Below are 25511 nucleotides of genomic sequence, written 5' to 3'. Positions count from 1 at the left end.
ATCCAATCTGGGACCCCTCAGGGATTGAGCCTAAACTGGCAGTCAGACATCCCTCTCACAATCTGGGACTGCTGGCTCCTAACCACTCACCTGCCTGGCCGCCTGATTACCCCTAACCACTTTGCCTGCCAGTCTGATTAACCCTAACTGCTCCCCTGCCAGCATGATTGACACCTAACTGCTCCCCTGCCAGCCCAATCACTCCCAACTGTCTCCCCTGCAGGCCTGGTTGCTCCCAACTGACCTCCCTTAGCGGCCATCTTTGACAATGTGGGGTGGACATCTTGTGACAACATAGGGGTGGCCATCTTGTGACAACTTGGGGCAACCATTTTTTTAAAAATATATTTTATTGATTTTTTACAGAGAGGAAGGGAGAGAGATAGAGAGCCAGAAACATTGATGAGAGAGAAACATCAATCAGCTGCTTCCTGCACACCTCCTATTGGGGATCTGCTTGCAACCAAGGTACATGCCCTTGACCGGAATTGAACCTGGGATCTTTCAGTCCTCAGGCTAACACTCTATCCACTGAGCCAAACCGGTTACAGCTGGGATGGCCATCTTGTGATGACATGGGAGTGGCCATCTTGTGGCAGCCATCTTGTGTCATGATGGCGTGAGAGTCAATTTGCATATTACCTCTTTATTATATAGGATGCTTATGTGTTACTTAGGTGACCAAAGGATGGCATTGACTATTATGTTGCATATTCATTTATGCAGTTTGTACATTAAGTGGTGTGTGTGCTATGAACACTTTTGGGATTTTTTTTTTTTTTTAGTGATGGTTACAATTACAATTTTTAATGCAAATAGCTTTTTCTGATTTTAAAAATGACACATGTTCTCTCCCCAATCTAATAGTACAAAAAAATAACAAAGTATAATATACCTGAAGTCCCAGTTCCTAAAGTAAGCCTCTGCTTCTTTTAGAATCTTTAAAGATACACACACACACACACACACACACACACACACACACACACTCACTGTGGAGAGAGAGATTGAGATTTATATAAATGGCATTATTTTAAAAGATACCTGGCAGTTTTTATTCAACAACAGCTTAGTTTTCTGTGTCAACACATGAGAACTATTTAACTATTTTTAACTGTGGAGAGTATGCAATGTGTAGATGTACCCTTTTTTCCCCCATCTATCCTTTTCCTGATAATACTAGTTCATATACCAACAAACAACAAGTGCTGGAAACAGTGGGAGAAAAGGGAACACTAGTTTACTGTTGGTGGGATTGCAGACTGGTGCAGCCACTATGGAAAACAGTATGGAGTTCCCCAAAAACCTAAAAATGTAACTGCCAGTTGACCTAGTGATCCCACTTTGGGGAATATATCCTAAAAAACCTGAAATACCAATCAGAAAGGTTATATGCACCCTTATGTTTATAGCAGCTTTATTTACAATAGCTAAGATTTGGAAACAGCCCAAATTCCCAGTAGTTGAGTGGATAAAAAAGCTGTGGGACATTTACAAGATGGAATACTATGCACCTGTAAAAAAGAAGGATCTCTTACCCTTTGGAACAGCATGGAGGGACCTGGAGACTATTATGCTAAGTGAAATAGCCAGTCAGAGAAATTCAAGTATCACATGACCTCACTTATATGTGGAATTTAATGAACAAAATGAATTGATCAACAAAGTAAGTCCATACTCATTCTGATTAGCTGTGGGCATAGCGGAGGTATGGTCAATTTGCATGTTTGTCTATTATTAGGTAAGATGATAATTGCTAACTAAACTAATTGCAGTAGTTATTTTACAATACATATGTGTAAGTCAAACCATTATGCTAAACACCTTAAACTTACACAGTGATGTGTGTCAATCATATCTCAATAAAATTTATCTCTGGATCGTCCTCCTATCTGCCTTCAGCCCCAACCAAAGCCTAAAGCTAAAAGAGCTGCAGTTATTTTCTGTTTGCTGGGCGTGGGTTTTCCAACCACTGCTCCAAATCAAGTTAGCCTCCTGCTGCAGCAAAGCTGCTGGTTTTCACAGCCAACACCACTGTGGGTAACCTATTCAGAATACGCCAGATGCTCAAGGCCACTCTGAGCATGGGAATCTTACTCAGGGTATCCAAGGACTACACAGGTGTGAGAGCCAGGCCACAGTAATCTGTATATTCACTGCACAGCATGCCCTTCTACAGCCCAAAAGACTGAGATCACTCTTTTGGAAAGAAGCCTCTTTTGCCTAAACAGTGTAAGGTTGTGACTGACCCTCCGGCAGCATGTGGCTGCTTAGTGAGGCAGCTCGGGTGCGGCTGCTATGCAGAAACCGATGACTGCTCCATGCCAGGCTAAGCTACTGTCATGTGAGGCTGCTGCCGTTGTGTGGGAAAGATGTGCTGTTACCTAGCAGTGTGTGGCTACCTAATGGGACTTTGCTTTGAAGACCTGCTTTGTCTAATGGCTCCTTGTTAGCAATGGCTTCCTGGCCACTGGCCAAGGAAGACTCTCTTATATACTCACACGTCCTCATAGCTTCTCTGTCTTCTGATACCAGGCATCCCAGGAGGTCCAGTCCCTGGCAGAGGGAGAGCTCAGACCTGACAGTTGGTGAAGTGGAGCAGGACAAAGGAACCGAGTTCCTAACAACCACCCTAATGGGACAACAGCTCCGACAAGTTCGGTTGTACAATAGAAGGAGGAAGCTGAGGCCAGAACACCCGTTCTTCAGGGGAAGACTTCCATTGCTCAGCAATCCTTAATGAATATACAGTTTTCAATTCGCTGTGTGCTGAGCCCTGTAGATTCTCAGCACCCTGAAATAAGTGATTTTGAAAACTTTGTTCAGTTTCATTAGCTGTGTTTGAGGAGGGGACTTGTCAACCTCTTCACTTCTTTATAGCTGAAGTCTATCTTAATATAATTTTATGTCTGAACTTAACATAATTTTAAAAATATGTTCTATGACTTTAGAGAGAGGGGAAACAAGAGGGAGAGAGATAGAAACATCAATGAGGGAGAATTATTGATCAGCTGCCTCCTTCATGCCCCCTACTGGGGATCGAGCCCGCAACCCAGGCATGTTCCCTGATTGGGATTTGAATCAGTGAACTCTTGGTCCATGGCTTGATGCTCAACCTCTGAGCCAAATTTGCTGTGCTAACATAATTTTATAACTGTCTGGACTTTTCTGCCTTTGTTAGGAATACATTAATGGTGTTGATCCAATCTTCTTCCTTTGATTCATCCACTATAGCTATAAACACTGGCTCTATTCTACTCTGTCATTTTTCATAATATGACTTCCCAACCACTCATGGGTGTGCAACGATGTTTTACAATAAAGACGTACGGCAGGAGCCCAATGCACGGAAGGGCTGCGGTGTGCGCTGAGCTGGACAGGCACTATGAATAAAGAGGAACCGTTTGTGATGACAGCATTTGCAGTGTTTGTCAACTAGTAACAGGCAAAGAAACACTTTCTTCCTGCCATGTTTACTTAGAGCTAAATATTTAGAAAGTACCAATCTAATCTCTTGCACACCATATCATTAAAGAGCCATAAAGACTGCTTTGAAAAATACCATTTGATTGCAAGCCAGAATTGTCCTTGATCTAAAGCTTTCAAAAAGTACTTATTGAGAAGTTGTTAAAAACCATTTTGAGTAAGAAGATAAACTGGATTGCATACCACACAGAAAATAAGGATGTGGACTCAGATTGTAAATGTTCTAAAACTCCCAGCACCACCTGTTTCACTTCAGGCATACGCCAGACAGAAAGCTACTCCCACAGCTTGATTCCCAAGGACCAAAGTATTAGGCAAAGTGGGTGGATGGGAAGAGCAGTGGCCTCTCAGGCTGCACACAAAGAACATCGGAGCAGAGGAAAATTAGACTCCGGGCTTGCTCTGTTACAGGATTCAGGTGCCACTTCCCGCCACAAAAGTGTCTTGTGGCCCCATAGCCATGACCAGGCACAGAGAAAAGAAGAGACAATCCCTGACCCACAGGCTAATGTCCAGACCCAGCATCCACGTTACGGCAGAGTGTAAAGCAGCTGGCTGCAAAGTTCTGACCAAGTGCAAGAAAAAGATTCTTGCCCTAGCTGGTTTTGCTCAGTGGATAGAGTGTCAGCCTGTGGACTGAAGGATCCTGGGTTCAATTCCAGCCAAGGGCACATGCCCAGGTTGTGGGCTGAATTCCCAGTAGGGGGTGTGCAAGAGGCAGCCGATCAATGATTCTCATTATTGATGTTTCTATCTTTCTCGCCCTCTCACTTGCTCTCTGAAATCAATAAAAAATATTTTTAAAAAAAAAAGAAGATTTTTTTGGCCTCAGAGTTCCTTGTCCACCCTATTGCCATCAAACAGCTTTGCAAGAACGGCTTCAAGTTACTATGTCTGCAAGTGGGGCGAACAGGATTAAAGTCATGCAACCCATAAACAACGGAACTAAACTTACACTTCCTGTGCCCTACCGTTTACTGGTCTGCCAGGCAAACAAACGTTGCACAAGTTGAAGGAAGTTATGGTCCATTCTTTTTAGGGTCATTAAATTTGCAAAGCTTCGAAGCAGTGTTTAACATCTTTGTCAAATAAAGCAGATCATTGCACTCTAGTCTTCTTGGAATCCTTTTTTTCCCATAATTACTAAATCTTCTAACTTTTACCACATATGACTACTTAACTACACTGTTACAGTATAATTTCATTAAACATAGTTGATTCATATGGAAAATCCACTGCAAACAGCTTGGGTGGGGCTGCAGATTAGATGGGGCAGGGGCTCAGGGAAACACCACCGTGGGGCAAACAGTGTGCTCCAGGTCTCTGAGGACTGGGGTATGGTTTCCTGTCAGCCTGGACAGGGGCGGTCTCGGCCTAGGAACAATGGCCACTGCGAGCACCTCCATCCTGTAGGAGGCCGCCCCCTACTTCCTGCCCTGATGTCAGACAATCCAGTTCCTCGCTGTATGAGTCAGGGTCCCCTAACGCCCCCTGGCACCTCCGCCCCCTATTAGTCTCAACATGTTTCTTCTTTTTGTAAAATATATTTTATTGATTTTTTTTACAGAGAGGGAGAGGGACAGAGAGTCAGAAACATTGATGAGAGAGAAGCATCAATCAGCTGCCTCCTGCACACCTTCTACTGGGGATGTGCCCACAACCAAGGTACATGCCCTTGACCGGAATCAAACCTGGGACCTTTCAGTCCACAGGCTGATGCTCTATCCACTGAGCCAAACCAGTTAGGGCAACATGCTTTCTTCTTTACTTCTCTAGTTGTAGGATGTCCATTCCGCCAGCTTTCAGGCGGTTTTTTTTTTTATATATATATTTTATTGATTTTCTACAGAGAGGAAGGAAGAGGGATAGAGAGCTAGAAACTTCGATGAGAGAGAAACATTGACCAGCTGCCTCCTGCACACCCCCTACTGGGGATGTGCCCACAACCAATGTACATGCCCTTGACCGGAATCAAACCTGGGACCTTTCGGTCCGCAGACCAACGCTCTACCAATGAGCCAAACCAGTTTCGGCTCAGGTGGTTTTCAATGATGGTTGTTCTGTACGTTGTTTTTTTGTTTTGTTTTTATAAATTTTATTTTTTTATTTTTAAAAATATATATTTTATTGAATTTTTTACAGAGAGGAAGGGAGAGGGATAGTCAGTTAGATTTTCTCTTCTGTCAATTGTCAATTTTTATTCTTTGCCAATTTCTCCTAACAGTTGATCAACAATAGTTTTTATATAGTCTATATATGCTAATCATTGTCGCTTTTATGCATTGTAAATATATTTTCCCAGTGAGCCCTTGTTTTATTCATTCCCAGCAACCTGAAGAGTGCCTAAAATATAGAAAAATGTGCCAAAAAAATTTTAAAGACAAAATGAAAAAAAGGAGAAAAGCAATTTCATGTCTTGTTCTGATTAAGGTAAAGTTATTTTAAGATTATCCCACCCCAGATTTGATAGGACTAGCCATCAAATCATTTTAGTTCAAAATATCTGATTAATGGATTAATTAAAAACTTTACAATTATAATGTTAAAGCATTCTGTATTGTTGATGATGACAAGTATGATGGTGGTGGCTTTTTATTTTTAATATTTTTTTCAGTCCATTTGAACAATTGTTTTTAAACCAAAAGTGATTTCTAAAATTTTTGTCTACTTTTTAGCAAAATTAGCAAGTCACTATAATTGTAAAAGGTGCATAAATAGGTTAGTAAGTATTGGCTTGTTATCTCCTGAGATTGTTTCACTATCGTTTTTTTGTGTTGTTTTTTTTTATCCCAACCTCGCCTTTTTCCTATGAGACACAGTTACATAAAAGAGACATACAGTCCGCATTTGCTCTCCTCGGGCATAGGAATTATGCCGGGCTATTCCCATACAGGCAGTATTCACCTCGCCCTTCTCTTTAGATGCCAATTAGAAGATTAGCGTCTCTCCTCTCTTCCTCTTTGCTATTAAATAGTCACACAAAAGCTGAGCTGACAAATTACTCTCTCCATGGTGCTCAACAAAGACAGACAATAGATCATCATCATTTACTATACTCAAATCCTATTAATCATAAATTAATGAGAACATGTCTAGAGGGGAAGAAATTATCAGAATGTGGGCCTATTGGCTTGTTACTCATGTAACATCTGCTCTGGTTTTTACCTTTAGTGTCATGTCATCTTTTATCACCTTGAAATAATGTTTGCTTCAGAAACATAATTAAGATAATGGAGCAGATTCAGAGCCCTTCCCTTAATAATTAAAGAACTGGGGTTATATTTCTTAGTCCAATGGCTTTTAAAAACCTAATTTCCCTCTGTTTTTGATTATTTCCTTTTTCTTTTGCTCATAATGATCTATCAAATCTTGAGGGGGGGTTCCCCTTTCTGTAAACTATGTGACTTAATTAGGACAAAATCAAAATTTGAGCTCCTTTTACCATTGAGATAATTGTCACATAACAAAAAATTTACCATTGTAACCACATTAAAGCATATAATTCAGAGGAGTCCCTTTTTACAATTTAAAATATTCTAAATTCAAATTAAGACTTAGATGACTCTATAAAGCTTGTGATGAGCATCAAGTATTGTATTTGCTTTCCTAAACCTTTATCTACAGTGTGCTAGTTTATTTTTAACAGCCAAGTACTTTCATTTTTTGAATGTATAGTTTCACCAATGTTTTAGTTTTTTACTTTACAGCCAATTTTACGCTTTGCTTTAAAGCATAAAAGTTGACATTTGTTTTCAAATATTTCACACTCTTGGAGATCTCCTATTGTCCTCTTATTTCAGCAAGGGGTAGGAATCAGGGAGCAAGCGCTAAATTTAAAAAGGAGAGCAATGGTATCTGTAATCAGCTGAAAAAGAAAGGAGAAGAATCACAATTTGTGATTATAAAATTGAAAAAAGTAATCGCCCTTGTTATTAAAATCTAGAATACTTACTTGCCACTCTTGGAAGGACTGGTGATTAGCGTGAAGGGCCGGGCGATCTAAGGCTTTGTGATTAAGCTATGATTCAGCACCACAGGGATAAAAACAGCTCCTCGGCCAAGCGCTGGCAAGCACCGGTTGAAGGAGGGGAGAGGGGGAGGGTTGCAAAGAGCTTCTTAATTAAATTTTAATTATTGCTAATTAGAACTGCTGTTTTTTTATATCCCCAACCTGGAAGACAAGAGCTGATCTTGCCTTTTTATTATTTTGCTAATTAGTTTCCCAAGGAGAGTTTGAAAGGGCAGACTCTGCTTTGACAGTATCCAAGTTGTTAGCTGAACCCAGCTTTGCAGGAAGATCCCATCCTGAAGCTTGAGCTTCAGCATTTCCAGGTAGCTCCTTTCCAAGCCTAAGCTTTTATTCCAGACATAGCAGGAAACGAACGGCCCTATTCACTGCGTGAAGAAATAAATCCATGTATTAATTTCCCTTTTGTTTACCGTGTATACCTCAAAAAAGTTTTATCATTAAAATGGATAACCCTCTACAAACTATTAATGTACTCGTGTAAACTGTATTGCTTTTAAGAATTGCTAAATGTTAGAGATGGCCTCCACCAGACTTAAAGGAATATTGGCATGGACACAAAAAGTGACTGTAGTTTTCTCCAGCAGCGAACTTGGGGCTTTGCAAACAGCAGTGGCACCGAGGCCGCGCTGAGGAGCTCCCGCCTTCTATTTGTGCCATTTACATGAGCTGCTCCAGGCAAACCGCCCGAGGTTGCAAAGCAGAACCCCGAAGTGCAAGCTTGAGGACATAGTCCCAGAACGTCCCCACATCTCTGCAAAATATGATTCTCGTCCCAAGATAATCAAGTTAAGAGTTCTGAGTTGGTGGAGCTCCCTGTGTTAATTATAATAAAATTCATCAACTGAAATTGCATTTCTGGAATCCTCAGCATTTCGCCAAGCACGCACGCACGCGCACGCGCAAACACACACACACACACACACACACACACACACAAACACACACACGCCTTGACAGTCGGAGTTACATTAACAAGTGTTTGTTTCCTCACCTTTTACAGACACAAGAGCCCTGTGATATGTTAATTTACACCAAATTCCAATCCTTTCCCTTGCCTTTATCTTCCCAACTCAGTGAGAGGATGTGTCAACACCTTTCATGTTGAGAAGGGAAAGAATGCTTAAACAAGATTTTGTTTTTTACTCACTTTAATTAAAATTACCAACATGAGAAAACCAAGAGTAAATAAATGAAATCTGCCTTTCCGTGCCATCCACCATCTGCCCTGTCAACATCCACTCTGCTGTGAGTTATTCTAAAAAGTCATCTGGGTCTTTCTTACTCTGATTAGCCAATTAGCCACATCTCACACTGATTTAAAATGTGTTTTTTTCAGATCAGTGAGTTACCCTCACAATTTTAGAGCAGTTGACCTACCAATAAGTAAAGACTTCTGAGACTTCCCACTAACACAGAGAGATTTCTGCTGCTTCTTTATGTAGCTTATTCAATAATTGAAAGCTCGCTGATATTTATGTAACTTTTCTCTTCAAAAATCATAAACATTGCATAATTATTTCATTTTTCTTCATTGTGCATTTTTAAATTAGATATGGAACCTGTTCGCCAACCTCATGGATTAACCTCATTTTTATAGGTGAAAGAAAGTCCACTAGTTTATGCAATTCTAGTTATGCTCCTTTCGCAACTTGCTTATTATGCTGGCACTGCTTGTTCTACAATCACCTATATTGGTCAAAAAGAACTGGCTTTTGCTTTTATTCTTATTTTTGAAGTATGTTAGCAACCATGCTTAGGTAAAAACTGCTGTTTGAATTTTAATCCTGCTATTCTGGCTTCAACACTCGCTTACTTGCTTAAACAATAGGATAGTTGCCTCAGCCTCCAGATTGAGACCTGGAAGCTAAGGCAATTTTCCTGTGCCTGTGGACCAGGACCACAGGAAACTGATTCCCACGGACTCAATAGCTTCAGGAGCAGAAACTGCAGATAACCGTTAGAGATTAACCGCTGAGCTCTGCTTCTGTACTATCTGCTTTCCCAAGATAGGGCCACATTCCAATGTTCAGCAGGATGTGGCTGGGAACGACCCTGCAGGCTGTTCCCAGCATTAGAATTTAGAATTTAGAACAAAGGAAAATTCTTGTGGTTTAGACCTTTAAAAGGACTGCCTGCACCTGCAATGGAGAGGTTGTGAGTGTGGCCACACCTGTGTGTGGTGCTCTTGCGGCCGTCCTGGCCAGTTTTTCAATAAATCCTTGCCTGCTTTTTTTTTTTTTAATTAATTATCATCCTCTGGTGGTCTTATTTTGAACCCAGGGTTCGACCCCACAACAATTTTACTGGTCAATTCATTTTGTTCATTAGATTCCACAAATAAATGAAATCATGTGATATTTGTCTCTTTTTTTAATTTTTTGTTTTTTGTTTTTTTGTTTTGTTTTTTTACAGAAAAGAAGAGGCATAGAGAGTTAGAAACATTGATGAGAGAGAAACATCGATCAGCTGCCTCCTGCACACTCCCTACTGGGGATGTACCCTCAACCAAGGTACATGCCTTTGACCAGAATCGAACCTGGGACCCTTGAGTCTGTAGGCCGACGCTCTATCCACTGAGCCAAACTGGTCAGGGCTGTGATATTTGTCTTTCTCATATTGGCTTGTTTCAGTTAGCATAATAGTCTCCAGGTCCATCCATGCTGTCCCACAAGGTAAAAGACCCCTCTTTTTTACAGCTGCATAGTATTCCATTGTGTAAATGTCCCACAGCTTTTTTTATCCATTCATCTACTGATGCACACAGGCTGTTTCCAAATATTAGCTACTATAAATAACCCTGCTTTGAACATAGGGGCGTATACATTCTTTCTGATTAAAGGTATCAAACGGACTGGCATACCTTCTTGTTGGGGGAACAAGAAGAGATAAACCAAAGGACTTATATACTTATAAGCATTGCCCATGGACATGGGCAATAGAGTGGATAGAGGCTAGGAGGACAAGGGTTAAATGGGGGTGAACAGGAGACACCTCTAATACTATCCACAATAAAAAATATACATGGGCCAATGGAGGGGAAGAGGACATTTTTAATATTTTCAATATATTTACAGCATCCTCTTAAAAAAAAGAAAAGAAAGAATTGGCTTTTGTTTTTTTAAGAGATTCTTGGACTATTTCAAACCTCTATCGGTAACCACTGGGAAAAGCCTTTAGATTAGGTGCGTTTAAAGAAAATGGGAGTGAGGTAAGGAATGAAGGGGGAAATAACAAAATGAAACAGGAGAGTAACCTTGCACAGAATAATAATTGTGTGCCAAGAACTGAGGAGTCTGATTAATTGAATTCTGTACATCTGAACCACAACTCCCCCCACCTACAAACCCCATCAAACCAAACCAAAACAGAAAGAAATCCTGCAGCCCAGTTGCATTTGAGGATGTTTTGGCACACATAGTTCTATGAGGTTGGAACTAAGTCTTTGTTCCCTAACTTAGCAAATCCACTGCTGGGAATTTATCCTTTATATATCCTTGAATACATTATCTACTGAAACATTGTAATAGCAAAGTATTGAAAAACAATCTAAGTGTTTACTAATAGGGAATTTGTTAACTAAATTATGGTACATTTATACACTGAAATACAATATTTTGCATATATTGTATATGAAAACAATGAGAATGTTGTATCTACCTAATAAAAGAGTAATATGCTAATTGACTATACTACAATCACCAGCCAATCAGGCGTGAGTATACAAATTAATCCAACAAAGATGGCGGGTTAATTTGCATATGCAAGCATCAAGTGGGATGCTTGTGTTGTAGCCATGGTGATGACTCAGGAGTTCTGAGCCATCCCAGCCACTTTGGGCCTCTGGGCAGTGTGGAAAGGCAGAAAGGTGGCTCTGGCCAGAGTGAAGGTGGTGCCAGCAGCCAGGGGAAGGAAGGCCCATTTTTGCACGAATCTTCATGCATTGGGCCTCTAGTATATTGATAAGGGGAAAACTGCCAGATATTTAAAGATATTTTTTAAAGTGTAGAATAGTCATATATAAATATATATATATATATATATATATATATATATATATATATATATATATATATATTATTGATTATGGTCTCACATAATTGTCCTTATTCCCCCATTCCCATCCCAAACCCCTCCTTAGCCAGTGGCCATGGACAACGGGGGTTGGGGGGTGGGGCATATTTAGTCCTATATTTTGTGTAAAAAAGAAAGGGAAAATATATATTCATAACTGCTTGTATATGTAAAAATTCTCTAATGATTCAGAGGAAACAAACAACAGTGATTGTGGTGGGGAAGTAGAAACCAGGGAGATGGGGCCAGAGATGAGAGGTGTACTCATAGCATCATAATGTGGCTCTTACCGTGCACCTTCAAATCTTCAAACACATACACGTGTGTTCTCTGTGAGCCTTTCTACTACTTAACTATGAGTTATAAATTATAATAAATTCTTGTCATTTTATTTATTTATTTATAAAACGTGAATGACTTTAAAATTTTAAATCTAAACTAATTCTTCACCTTTCAAAATTTTCAGGTTTCTAGGCTTAAATATCTGTATTCTTACTTTTGAAATCTAAAATTCTGTTCCCCCCTTTTCTCCTTTGTTCAAAATGACATATATGCCCAATTTTGCTTCACTGTCTTTGGAATTTTCAAGTCTATGTGAATCTCCCATGTGCTTGTAATTAAATTTTTATTTTCTCCTATTAATCTGTCTTTGATCATTTGAACATTAACCCAGCTAGAAGAATAGAAGGTGGGGGGGAGGGGGGACGAAGACATACAGTTTCATTTTTGTTAGCCCCACAAATGTAACGGGACCACTATTATTCACAAAAAATTAACTTATATTGGATTAAAGACTTGAATGTAATATTTGAAATCATAAAAACTAGGAGAAAATAAGCAATAAAAACCTTGACATCAGTCTTAGCAATGATTTTTTTTATTTTGACACCAAAAGCAAAGGCAAGTAAAGCAAAAATAGGGTCAAATACTTGGTGACTGTAAATGACTTGACTTTGGGAGGTGGGCACACAATGCAATGTGAAGATCATGTATCATAGAATCATACATTTGAAAGGACATAATCTTATTAAGTGATGTCACTCCAATAAATTTAATAATTTAAAAAAGTAACCCTGGATGGGTAACTCAGTTAATTAGAGAATCATCTTATTCACCAACAGGATTTGGGGTTCAATCCCTGTCAGGGCACATGCCTGGGTTGTGGGTTTGATCCCCAACTGAAGCAAATACAGGAGGCAACTGATTGATATTTTTGTTTCACATTGATGCTTCTCTCTCTTTCTCACTTTCTCTCTCTTGTACTCTCTCTAAAAATAAATAAAAACATATCCTTGGGTGAGATTTTTTTTTTAAAGGCAAAGCAAAAATAAGTAAGTGGCATCAAACTAAAAAGCTTTTGAACAGCAAAGAGAACCATCAACATAATGAAAAGGCAACCTGCCTACTGGGAGAAAATATCTGCAGATCACTTCTCTAAAAAGGGATTAATATCCAAAATATGTAAGGAACTCATGCAACTCAATAAAAAACTAACAATCCAATTAAAAAATGGGCAGAGGTGGATCTAGACACATGGAAGCATGGAACAGACGGTGGAATCTCTGAAGGAAGGTGGGGGAGAGTGGGTGGTAAGTAATTAACCAAGGACCTTGTATGCACATATGCATGGCCCATAGACACAGACAATGGGGTGTGAGGGAGGGGCAGGGAGCAGGATGGAGGGGGATCAATGGGAGAAAAGAGGAACCTATGTAATACTTTCAACAATAAAGAATTTTTTTTAAATTATATAAAAAATAAAAATAAAAAATGGTCAGAGGATCAGAATAGACATTTTTCCAAAGAAGACATACAGATGGCCAACAGGTACATGAAAAGGTATTTCACATCACTGATCATCAAGGAAATGCATACAAAACCACAATGAAGCATCACCTCACACTTGTTAGAATGGCTATTATCAAAAAGACAAGAGATAATAGAGAGGATGCAGAAAAAAAGGAACCCCTATGCACTGTTGGTGAGAGTGCCACTATGGAAAAAAGTACGGAAGTCCTTCAAGAAATTAAAAATAGTACTACCATGTGATCCTGCAATCCCACTTCTGGATATTTATTCAAAAGAAACAAAAAGACTAACTTGAAAAGAATACTGCACTCCCATGCTCACTGCAGCATTATTTATAACTGGAGACCAGTGCATAAAGTTCTTGCAGAGGAGGGATGGGAGGGAGTCCCCTCAGCCAGGCCTGCATCCTCTCGCAATCCAGGGAATCTTGGGCCTAAGCCAGCAGTCAGACATCCCTCTTGAAATCCAGAACGCTGCATGCACCAGTGACCATACTTTTCATACATGTGAAAAGCATCTTGCTGTTGTATGGGTGGCTACAATTTTTGCCCTGATTATAAAAAGTAGTACATAACATGATCCTTCTGAGGCAGTAGTACCATTTTCCCCATCTTATGGGTGAAAAATCTGAAGCAGACAAGTAATTGGCTTTGTCACACAGTTATAAGTGTCAGAATCAGGGCTGACCACAAGATGTGCGAGCCAGAGTCCATGCATGTCATCACGGCATCATCCTGTTTTTTCAGTGTTAGAGTAGTCTTGCCAGGTTTTGGTTTTTAAATCTAAGAGACTTTTCCCAATATATAGGATAGAGTCCCTAGGCCTGGCCGGCTATCAGGGCCATCTGTGGGGCGACCAGCAGGAGGGGCAATCCGGGGGTCCACACTGGCACTCGCCTTGGCTGGTGGCCCTGTGCCACCCACTGGCTAGCCCTATCCCCGATTGCCACCACCAATCACATCCCTCTCAGAGGGACAGGGGCAGATGCTCAATGCAGGTGGTCAGTGTGTGTCATAGTCACTGGTCATTCCACCAGTCAATTTGCATATTAAGGTTTTATTATATAGGACTAGAGGTCTGGTGCACAAAATTCAGTCCCTCAGCCCAGCCTGCACCCCCATGCAATCCGGGACCTCTCAGGGGCTATCTGACTACTTGATCTAATATTACACAGGGCTGTTTGATCTAATATTGCGCTTTTATTATTATAGATAGCCAAGACATGGAAGCACTCAAAGTGTCCATCAATGGATGAATGGATAAAGAGAATGTGAATATATATAGTTGTTCCCCAAAAAATGTATATGCACTTTAACAGCTAATAGCTCAGTTTTGAAAATGAAATGTATTTATAATTATTCAAAGTGTGTATATACATTTTGTGGGAGACACCCTATATATGTGGAATGCCATGCAGCCATATAAAGAAATCCTTGCCATTTGCAGCAATATTAATGGACCTTGAAGGCATTAGAAAAGTTAAATAAGTCAGACAAAAAAAGACTAATACTGTATGATCTCACTTATATGTGTAATTCAAAAAATAAACAAACTAAAAAAACCCTCATAGACATAGAGAACAGATTGGTGGTTGCCAGAGGCAGGGCAGGCGGGAGCTGGGGTAGGTGAAATATGTGAAGAAAATCAAAAGGTACAAACTTCCAGTTATAAATAAGTCATGGGATGTAATGCCCAGCATAATGACTATCCCATATAATAAAAGCCTAATATGCTAAGTGTCGAATCTTCCAGTGGTCTGTTCAACCAATCAAAGCATAATATGCCAATGATATGCTAAGGCCCCTCAACTGCTCGCTATGATGGGCACTGACCACATGGGGGCAGACGCTCTGACCTGTAGGTTAGCTTGCTGCTGGGGTCCGGCTGATCAGGACTGAACAAGATGGACTGGATATGCCCTGGAGCCCTCCCGTAGTCTCTCCCTGACTGGCCAACCTCCTGTGCCCTCCCCCCACACCTGGCCCTGATCATGCGATGGTGGGATCCCTCGGCCTGGCCTGTGCCCTCTTGTAGTCCGGGATCCCTGGAAGGAAGTCAGAGAGCCGGTTTCTGCCCGATCCCACAGGCCAGGCCAAAGGACTCCACTGGTGCACGAATTAGTGCACTGAGCCTCTAGTAGTTAATAATACTGTATTGTATAGTTGAAATAGCTAAGAGAAAAAATCTTAAAAGTTCTCATCATAAAATAAATGTCAACTAGACTTATTGTGGTAATCATGTCACAATATATACAAATATCAAATCATTATGTTGTACACCTAATCTATAATAATAAAAGTGAAAAAAAATAATAAAAGCATAATATTCTAATCAAACCAGACGTCCTTCCAGAAGACCTTCCAGATGGAGCCAGGGCTGCGAAGAAAGCCCGGGTCCCAGGTGCCAGAGGGAAGCCAGTGCGGGCAGCTAAGGAAAGGAAGGCCTACTCTTGCACAAATTTCATGTATCAGGCCTCTAGTCCTACCTAATAAAAGAGTAATAAACAAATTAACCACCATTCTGCTACACCCACAAGCCACGCCCACCAGCCAATCAGAGCAAGTATGCAAATAAACCCAACCAAGATGGCTACAGCCACAGAAAGGAGAGAGGCTTGGGTTTCCCAGGCAACAGAAGAAGCCAAGCTTTCTGCCTGCCTTTGCTGGCCTATACCTCTACTCAAGGCTACAAAGTTCAAATTATAGAAGGTAAACAAATCCAAACAGAAATGGCTGCCAGCCCTGGAGCAAGCAGGAGGCTTGGCTCCACTCCAGGCTACAAAGTTTCAATTGTAGAAGGTAAATAAATTCCAGATACCACAGCCTCTGCTTGGGTGGTCGGGGGACATGGCTGGCCTGCAAACCACCACAAGCCACTTGCTCAAGCCGCCCCACGCCCCAAGGGAACCCCCACCCTGATCCAGAACACCCTTCAGGGCAAACCAGCAGGCCCCCACCCATGTACCAGGCCTCTATCCTATCTAATAAAAGAATAATATGCAGATTGACCATCACTCCAACACACAATATGTCTGCCTCCATGTAGTCAAAGATCCTGCCCCCATGTGGACACAAGATGGCCAGCAGGGGAAGGCAGTTGGCAGAAATTCATGCATGGGGAACATGGAGTGTCCCTCAGCCCAGCCTGCACTCTCTTCAATCTGGGATCCCTCAAGGGATGTCCCACTGCCTAAACAGGCAGTTGGGCATCCCTCTCAGAATGCAGCATGGCTGGGTCCCAACTGTTTGCCTGCCTGCCTTCCTGATTGCCCCTAACCACTTCTGCCTGCCAGCCTGATCACCTCCTAACCACTCCCCTGCCAGCCTGATTGATGTCTAACTGCTTCCCTGCCAGCCTTTTTGCCTCTAACTGCCCTCCCCTGCAGGCCTGGTCATCCTCCCCCGCTCAACAAATGCCTTTCTCTGCAGGCCCGGTTGCCCCCAACTTCCCTCCTCTGTCGGCCTGGTCACCCCTAACTGCCCTCCCCTGCTGGCCAGATCACCCACAACTGTCCTCCCTTGCAGGCCTGGTCCCTCCCTACTGCCCTCTCCTGATGGTCATCTTGTGGTGGCCATCTTGTGTCCACATGGGGGCAGCTATTTTGTGTGTTGGAGTGACGGTCAATTTGCATATTATTTTATTAGATAGGACTAGAGGTCCACTGCGCAAAATTGTGCAAGACCCAGTGTGCTGCGGGACCCAGCGTCAAGTCCCTGCCCACTCACGTGCACCTCACCATGCACACAGCCCCGCCCACCTTAAAGACAGCTGTGGAGGGAGATAAGAACAGTTTCCTGCCCTAACCTCTCCTTCTCAGGGCACTTAAATTGGCCTTCGCTGGAAGATGAGAATTGAACAGAGCAACACTTACTTGTTCCCATGAAGAAATCACATGACGTCCAGCAGGTGTCTTTTGGTGTTTGGTCGTGAAGGCATGATGGCATCAGGGCCATGGGGTTTTTATAATGGAGATATCTGGAAGAAACACCCTATTGTCCCCATATTGCAAACAAAGAAAGTAAAGCTTAAGAAAATTATTTTTGCCTCGAGGTGGCACAGAAGATACCGAGGCATGCCACTGTGAGAGTCATATAGAATTTGGGGGCAGGCTACAGAAGAGACAGCATGTGATGGTTACTTTAACAAAGGAGCTTGAGATGGACAGGGAGCAGAGAAATATTGCTTTAAAATAAAGTAAACCTGCCCTTGTCAGTTTGGCTCAGTGAATAGAGCGTAGGCCTGTGGACCAAAGGTTCCTGGGTTCCATTCATGTCAAGGGCTTGTACCTTGGTTGCCCTGGGTAGGGCCCATGCAGAAAGCAACCAATTGATGTGTTTCTCTCTGTCTTTCCCTCTCTATTCCCCTCTCTCTAAAAATCAATGGAAAAAATATTGTCATAGGAGGATTAACAAAAATAAAATAAAATAAAATAAAATAAAATAAAATAAAATAAAATAAAATAAAATAAAATAAAATAAAATAAAATAAAATAAAATAAAGTAAGATAAACCTGGCCAAACTATCAGAGGAAGGAGATCACTTACCAAAAGGGGGGACTTAGGAAGGAAATTATTGGCTTGCATCTCCTCCACCCCATCCCCTCTCAAGCAAATGGATTTGCTTGGGCTGTTTGTTTTGAAGATGAGGACTAATGATTAATCAGAAGGTAGATTACTTATCCTTCTTTCCCCAGGGGTAAATTGGAACCTGATCCTTCATCTTCCCAGGCTTCCTACTGCAATAATGAAATTCCATCACATTGAAAATGATGTAACTCCCTATGGGGTTAGCTGTAATCAGACTGCACCTACATGGACACAGTAGTGATGAGAATGAAAGGATCAGGGAATTAAAAGGAAGGAAGGGACAGCATTTAGATCGGCTTTGCTGGCTCTCCTTTGCTTTAGTTCAGTTATACAATGTCTATTAAAAACTTGCTTTATTTCTGATGAGGAAAAAAATGATGCAAAATAATAGAGATAAATAGTCAAACATAATTCAGTGGTTTCTGTACAATTATCAGGGCTTGTTCTTCCTCCCTGCATCTCCGCCCCACCCTCCCCACTCCCATCTGACACCATTGATCAATTTTCATTATTATCTCTTAGAAAAGCAGACAATCCTTGCGACAAACCTGGCTTCAGATCAGAGAGTCAATATTCTAATGTAGCAATCTGCCAAAAAAGACACAATTCAGGCACATTTAAAGTGTGTCTCCCCAGAGGAAAGCAAGAGGCAGAGGCCATCTAGAGGGGCCTCACTATTAAGCTTGATTCAACCACAGCTGCCTCTGGCTTTCAAAGCCAGGCAGGGTTAACATCAGAAAATGCTGTGAGCAAACGCAGAGTGACAGCAGACCACAGCACAAAAGCTGGATCAGGAAGTTTATTCCACTCTTTTCACTGTTCGCCTCTCCCTCTGTCTCCTCCTTCCCTTCTTCTCCCCTCGCCCCCCCCCCCCCCTCACCGCCAATATGCATAGCTGAGCTCATGATGGTAAGGACTCACTGAGAATGAGTGCCAGGCAGGCAACATGACTTACGAGGCATAAGCCGAGTAACAAAGGAGGAATGCTTCTCTTGAAGAACCTTTGGAGTTGCAAGACACAGGACAAACACCAGGTACTTCTGTGTGTGAATGCAAACGTGTGTGCATGAAGCTGCCATTTTTGTAGTGAAAACTGGTCAAGCATACACAATTTCATATCATTAAACCACATATACTTACCTTTGACAAATACAACATGAACATAATAAAAAACAGAATGGGACAGAAATGATCTTGGAGAGATCAACTGTTAAGAAGCCAGTGGTGCCCTGGCCAGTTTGGCTCAGTGAATAGAGCATTGGCCTGTGGACTGAAGGGTCCCAGGTTCAATTTTGGACAAGGGCATATGCCTGGGTTGTGGGCTCAATCCCCAGGAGGGGATGTACAATCAATGACTCTCTCTCATCATTGGTGTTTCTATTTCTCTCTCCCTCTCCCTTACTCTCTGAAATCGATAAAAATATACTTTTAAAAAAGAAGAAGAAGAAGCCAGTGGTAAATAGGGAATAAATGGCTTATTTACATATTGTTAAGTGGTTAAAAATCCATCTTTGATTAGTTTATTAATTAAATTATGTACATTATAAAATTTTTATTTTAAAGACTACCTTAAAATTTTTTTAAGATTATTTAAGTTAGTGATATTGTAGTAATGAAATAGAAAACCAACTATGATAAAATTCCAATTCTACTTTTTAAAAGACTGTAGAACATATACAAAACATTAATAACATTCTGGATTATTGGATTAGATGTAGTATAAACTTTCCTATAGTTTCAAAATTTGGATAATTTAGAGACTGTCTATCCTTTCTTTTCCCCCAACATCAAAACATTGATTGTTGCTTTAGCTGGTTTGGCTGAATGGGGAAAGCATTGGCCTCGGACTAACGGGTCCTGAATTTGGTTCTAATCAAAGGCAGGTACCTCAGTTGGAGGCTCGGTCCCTGGTCCCATCAGGGGGCAGGAGGCAACCAATCGATGTGTCTCTCTTACATCGATGTTTCTTTATCTCTCCTAATCCCTTCCACTCTCTCTAAAAATTAATGGAAAAATATCCTCTGGTGAAGATTAACATCAACAAAAATTGGTTGTTGGCCCTAATGAATATGCAATTATTCTATAAGAAAAAATATTTCTAAATATATGAATTAATGTCCTTATCTATATTCTTTTTTTTTAATCAATCTTTATTGTTCATATTATTACAAAGGTTCCTCATTTCTTCCCCCCTCCACCAGGTTCCAACCCCACCCTCCGCCCCCTCCCCATCCCCCATTGTCCTCATCCATAGGTGCACAGTTTATGTTCAGTCTCTTCCTCCCTCCCTTTCCCCGATAGTAAATCCCTTTTCAGATAGTAAATCAGTTACTTAGCATTTTCTCATATCAATAATACCTCCACATGCCCAATGATACACTTCACACAAAAGACTTTTCCAAATAGGTCAACCAGCCTCATCCAGGCCCCACCCAAGGCACTCACAGATCAACACCCCAGTGCTATACTAACTCAGAACATCCAGATCTAAGCCTTCATCACTTGATTCAGCAGACCCTCAAGTTCCCACAAAAGTCTCCAGCCACGTCTGAGAGGCAGCCGTGGGGCAGGGGCAGGCAAGGAGCGAGCTGTTCTGGGCCTGGCTGTTCCGGGCCTGGCTGTTCCGGGCCTGGCCTCTGTTGCTCTGGTCCGTTCCACAACCAGCTGCTCTGGGTCTGGTCACCGCTGCTCCCGACCTAGTTGCTCTGGACCTGGCTGCTGCTGCTCCAGGCCTGGCCGCACCCGACCCGGCTGCTCTAGGCCTAGCTGCTCCGGGCCCGGCTGCTCCGGGCCTGGCCGCTCCCAGCCTGGCAGCAGCTGCTCCGGGCCTGGCCGCACCCGACCTGGCTGCTCTGGGCCCGGCTGCCCCGGGCCCGGCCGCTCCGAGTCTGGCCGCTCCCGGCCTGGATGCTCCGGGCTTGGCTACTGCTGTTCTGGGCCTGGCTGCTCCCAACCTGGCTGCTCTGGGCCCGGCTTCTCCGGGCCCGGCCACTCCGGGTCTGGGTGTTCCTGGACTGGCCACCCTGGGCTTGGTCGCCTCCGCCTCAGGCCTGGCTGCCACTGCCCCAGGTCTGGCTGCTCTAGTGCTGGCTGTTGATGCTCTGGTTCTGGCTGCTGCTGCTCTGGGGCCTGGCTGTTGCTGCTCCGGGCCTAGCTGCCATTGCCTTGTGCCTGGCCACTCTAGGCCTGGCCGCCGCTGTTCCAACATTCTGTCCTTTTTTTTTTTTTAAATGCATTTATGTTGCAATGTTGGCTGGTGACTTGAGTTCTGACTTAGTCTTTGATTTTTCAAGATCTTCTTTTTATTCTTTCTTAAGTAATTTTACTATCTTTTGCTCTCACTTGATTTCTTCACATTGAGAACTTCTTTGGTTTCTTCCTCCTTGTCCTGGGAGCTCAGCAGGTTGGCCTGTGGCACCCCTTTGTTCTCCGCAGGCTCCTGCACTGCTTCAGCCTGTTGCCAGGGTCGTCGCCGCCCAGGAAGCAGCCCCCCCCTCCCCCCCCCCCGCCTTGGCTCCCTTGCCTGCGCTCAGAGGTCAATGGCTCAGGGGCACCCCCCCCCCCCGGGGGGCCCTGTCGCCCTGCTCCTTGCTGGTGCCCAGCTGGCCGGTGTCCGGCAGGGGCTCCTGCTCCTTGTCGCGTTCCTCCAATCTGGAGCTTTTTTTTTCTCCTTCCCACTAGGGGAGTCTAGGATCAGAGTCAACAGACTGTCCTCTGCGCGCAGTGTGCGCGACTCCGGGGGCTCCACTTTTCGCCACTCCCCTGGGATTCCGCCTCACAGCCCCGTCTCCCCCTGCCCAAGCCTGGGTCCCCAGGGTCTGGCCCATAACTGGGGCTCAGCACTGCCGGTTCAGGGGTTCAGCCCAGGCTGGGGGTTTTATTTCCTTCCTGCTAGGGAACGCCAGGCAGGCACCCAGCCTTCTCCTCCTCTCTGGCTGCGACCTCTCTGCACGCGCGCGTGTGCAGGCGGCAGCATGTCTCCGTACCTTAGGCTTTTTATCAGCTCCTTTGATTTTCCTTCTGGTTTTCTCTTTCCTTCTTGTTGTAGAATTTTCAGTCAGTTGACTACCTGTAGCTCTGGGCGATGTCCACTCTACACTTTAGTTGTATCCCATTGAAATTGTTGTGTGCGGCTGCGGTTAGGTGTCTACCCGAGCAGCCATCTTGGATCCTCTTATCTATATTCTTGTTACATAATTATTATTCTCTTGAGAGCTAGCATCAGAATTTTTAAAATACAAACTTCCTTTGCAAAGGACAGTAGAAGATGATGCCCCGAGGGTGTTATGAGAAAGAGGTAAATATGGCTTGGGTGAGGCTGAATGAGGAATTCATTGTTTTAGAGAGGAAAAGTAAGAAGGGGGAGGAGTGAAAAACAAGCGAAAAAGAAAAAAAGAATTTGTAAATACAAAGCTATTATTATCCTATATAATAAAAGACTAATATGCAAATCGACTGAATGGCAGAATGACTGGTTGGTATGATGTGCACTGACCACCAGGGGGCAGATGCTCAAAGCAGGAGCTGCTCCCTGGTAGTCAATGTGCTCCTGACTGGTTCATGGCTGGCAAGCACAGCCACAGTAGCTAAGCGGTCAGTCGGATATCCCCCAAGGGCTCCCAGACAGGCCAGGCTCAGGGACCCCCCCAACAAGTGCACGAATTTTGTGCACCAGGCCTCTAGTTATCAATAACTGTTAATCCCACACGTACACTTGTGCGCTTAGGAAAAAAAAAAAAATAGAGGCTGGAAGAAACAACAATAGGTTATCTTTTCTGTGGATTATTTTTCCTTCATAATTTACCATGTTTTTCAAATTATCTATTGCAAACATGTATTAATTTTATAATCAGGAAAAAGTTATTCTAAAAATCAGAGGAGTTCATACAGATTAAGGAAAAGGAAAGGGGCATTCCATGTATATGGGTTGCATTGAGCAAAGTCAGGGGGTAAAATAGCTTTAAAATAGCATAATAGGGTAGGCATAATAGTCTGTATGCAATAATGGGGCCAGTCTGAGAGAAACTTAGAAAAGTGAATTAGGGTCTGATGAAGGCCTTGAATGCCAATTTCACCCTCTGGGGCCTGGCTTCTTAAGACAGAATGGAATGGGGGAAGCTTAGGAAGCTGAGCTGCTCCATACAAGTTTGCTTCTGAGAGTAAACCCAGCAGGACTGCCAGGCCACGCCAAAGCAAAGGTATTTAAAAACTCCACATAAGTCATTGTGGATGAAGAACACGAGTCTGGGAATCTATTCAGTCTGGATGCCAGCTTCTAAAGCATAGGGAAGTAAGTGTTAAGGCAAGAGAATTATTGTAAGGCATCCAGGCAAGGCGGAGTCTGAGGCCAGATTATAGTAATTGAGGCCACAGATACCTCTCAACTGGAACATCAAGATCACTCGTGAAGTTTATATATATATAGACACTTGCCTTACGCGGTCCCCTGTGAGTGACACATGTACTCTCTAGAGCAGGCCTTATACAAACCCTCCTTGGCACCACCCAGGGATGCTCCTTCTGGGAGTGCACACTCGAAGAAATGACTATAGGAGCCTGTGAGATCGAGTTCTTAGGGCTTTCTGTCTCCCAGCCTAAGAAGTGCAAATGATTGATTCCAACAAAATCTCCACAGTCCTAAATCATCAAAGATGTTCCTCGGACTCATCCCACATCTCATCAATGTGACCACCCTGCTGACAAATCTACTCAAGGGGGCTATTCATCGGGTTCCTGGATGGATAAACCCAAGCTATTCAGCAAACCAAAGAGGCCTTGCTGATGCTACAATGTTAACCTCCTTCATCCCCACAAAGCCTGCTCCTGGAAGAGGCCAGCCCTTTCAAACTCCGTTAGGGCTACTTTTTTCATAAATGAACCCAAGGCCTGTGCTTTCCAAACCTCCCTGAAGATAGGAATCTCAGATTCCTGGGCCCAAACCCACATCAACCAACAATGACAATTTCCAGGAAAGAGGTCTGGTAAGCCACTCTAGACGAATACTTTTATAGCCAAAACCTTCTTCTGTAAATGCACTTCTTTGTCCAAGCCCAGCTCCTTTGGGCGAAAGCCCGTACCATAGCTGCCTTCAGCACTACCTGGGAGAGGCCTGTCACCCGAAATATCTAAAATATATCCACAGCCTGTGGGTTTCCTACAAGTTGAGTCAAATCAGGCACAGCTGGCTGTTTTTCAAGTATCCATGTCTAATGTAGTCTCAAATCCTTTTCTGAAGGAAACAGGCAGACAGGCAAAGGGGTGTCTCACCCAGAAAAAAGGATATCAGGGTCCCAGCCACGGCATCAGCTCAGCTGGAGATTTCACAGGAATGTGGCCCCATCTGGTCCTGTTGACATTCACCCAGCGGCCTTCTCCAGCCACTTTATCCCATACGGTTGTGCGGGACATTAAGGCCTCCCATAGCACCCACTTTGTTTTTATGTCCCAGCCATTCAAGTCCAAACTCCAGTCTGGACTGGGGTTATGGGGCCATTGTTGGTCCACTAGTTCTTCCAGAAACCCTACACATTTGACAACATTCCACCCATTGCAGGGTCTACACATGAGTTCCCAGGTGAAACACAAATAGACAGGACCGGGGAGATCATGAGGGCAATGCCTAGGAGACCTGCAGCCTGCCTGACACATACTCCTAACCCTTTGGCAGGCTTCCCTGGAAAGAAGCTATGAACACTCAGTCTACCCCCAATCCACAGTGAAGACCAAAAGCAGAGAGCAGGGAGAAAAACAAACACAGAAACATGTTATGATCAGGACGTGGCGCCTGTGACACACAATCCTGTTACCACGGATATCACTCTTCTCAGCCCGCTTCAAGCTTGATTCTACCAGGAAACAGCATAATTCTTTCCACATGCGGAACTTTAGCCGCCTTCACAGCTGTAACATCTTCCATCACTTCAACCTCCGAGGTCACAATTCACCTTCTTCCTGGCTGGATACAACTTCTCTTGGAAGTTGGTGCCATGAGTAACCAAGTAGACAGCACACCCAGAAGTTCCGCATCTAATAAGAGAACCTAAGGAACATTTTACAAGATTTTGAGCAAGGGAATGAAACGTTCCATTTGTGACAGCATGGAAGCACCCAGAGGGTATGATGCCCAGTAAAATAAGTGAGTCAGAGAAGGACAAATACCCTGTGATGTCACTTACATGTGGAATCTAAAGAACAAAATAAAGGAGCAAACAGAATTGAAACAGACTTCAAACAGAGGGAAAACTGCTGGTTGCAGGAAGGGAGGGGGATTAGGGAGCTGGGTGAAAAAGGTGAAAGGACCAAGAAGCACAAATTGGTAGTTACAAAACAGTCCCAGGGAAATAAGAAAATATAGTCAATAACCTATACTAATACAAGGCTAATAAGCTAATTAGACTAGACGTCTTCTGGACAACCATCCAGACATCCTTCCTGACAAAGCCGGGCCTACGCAAAGCCACCCACCCCGCAGCCCCGGGCGCCTGTGCCTACTGTGGCTGCAGCCCGGGGGAGGGCGGAGTCACCGCCAT

The 25511-nt window shown here is 43.1% G+C and overlaps 1 pseudogene; it reads left to right on the top strand.

The window, feature by feature from the left end:
• Nucleotides 1–614: 614 nt before the first annotated feature.
• LOC118715454 lies at nt 615–4032 on the top strand (annotated as a pseudogene).
• The last annotated feature ends 21479 nt before the right edge of the window (nt 4033–25511 follow it).

Source organism: Pipistrellus kuhlii, unplaced genomic scaffold, assembly GCF_014108245.1.
Source record: "Pipistrellus kuhlii isolate mPipKuh1 unplaced genomic scaffold, mPipKuh1.p scaffold_m20_p_1, whole genome shotgun sequence".
NCBI classification, from domain to species: Eukaryota; Metazoa; Chordata; class Mammalia; order Chiroptera; family Vespertilionidae; genus Pipistrellus; species Pipistrellus kuhlii.
This window is presented reverse-complemented; position numbering and strand designations above follow the sequence as displayed.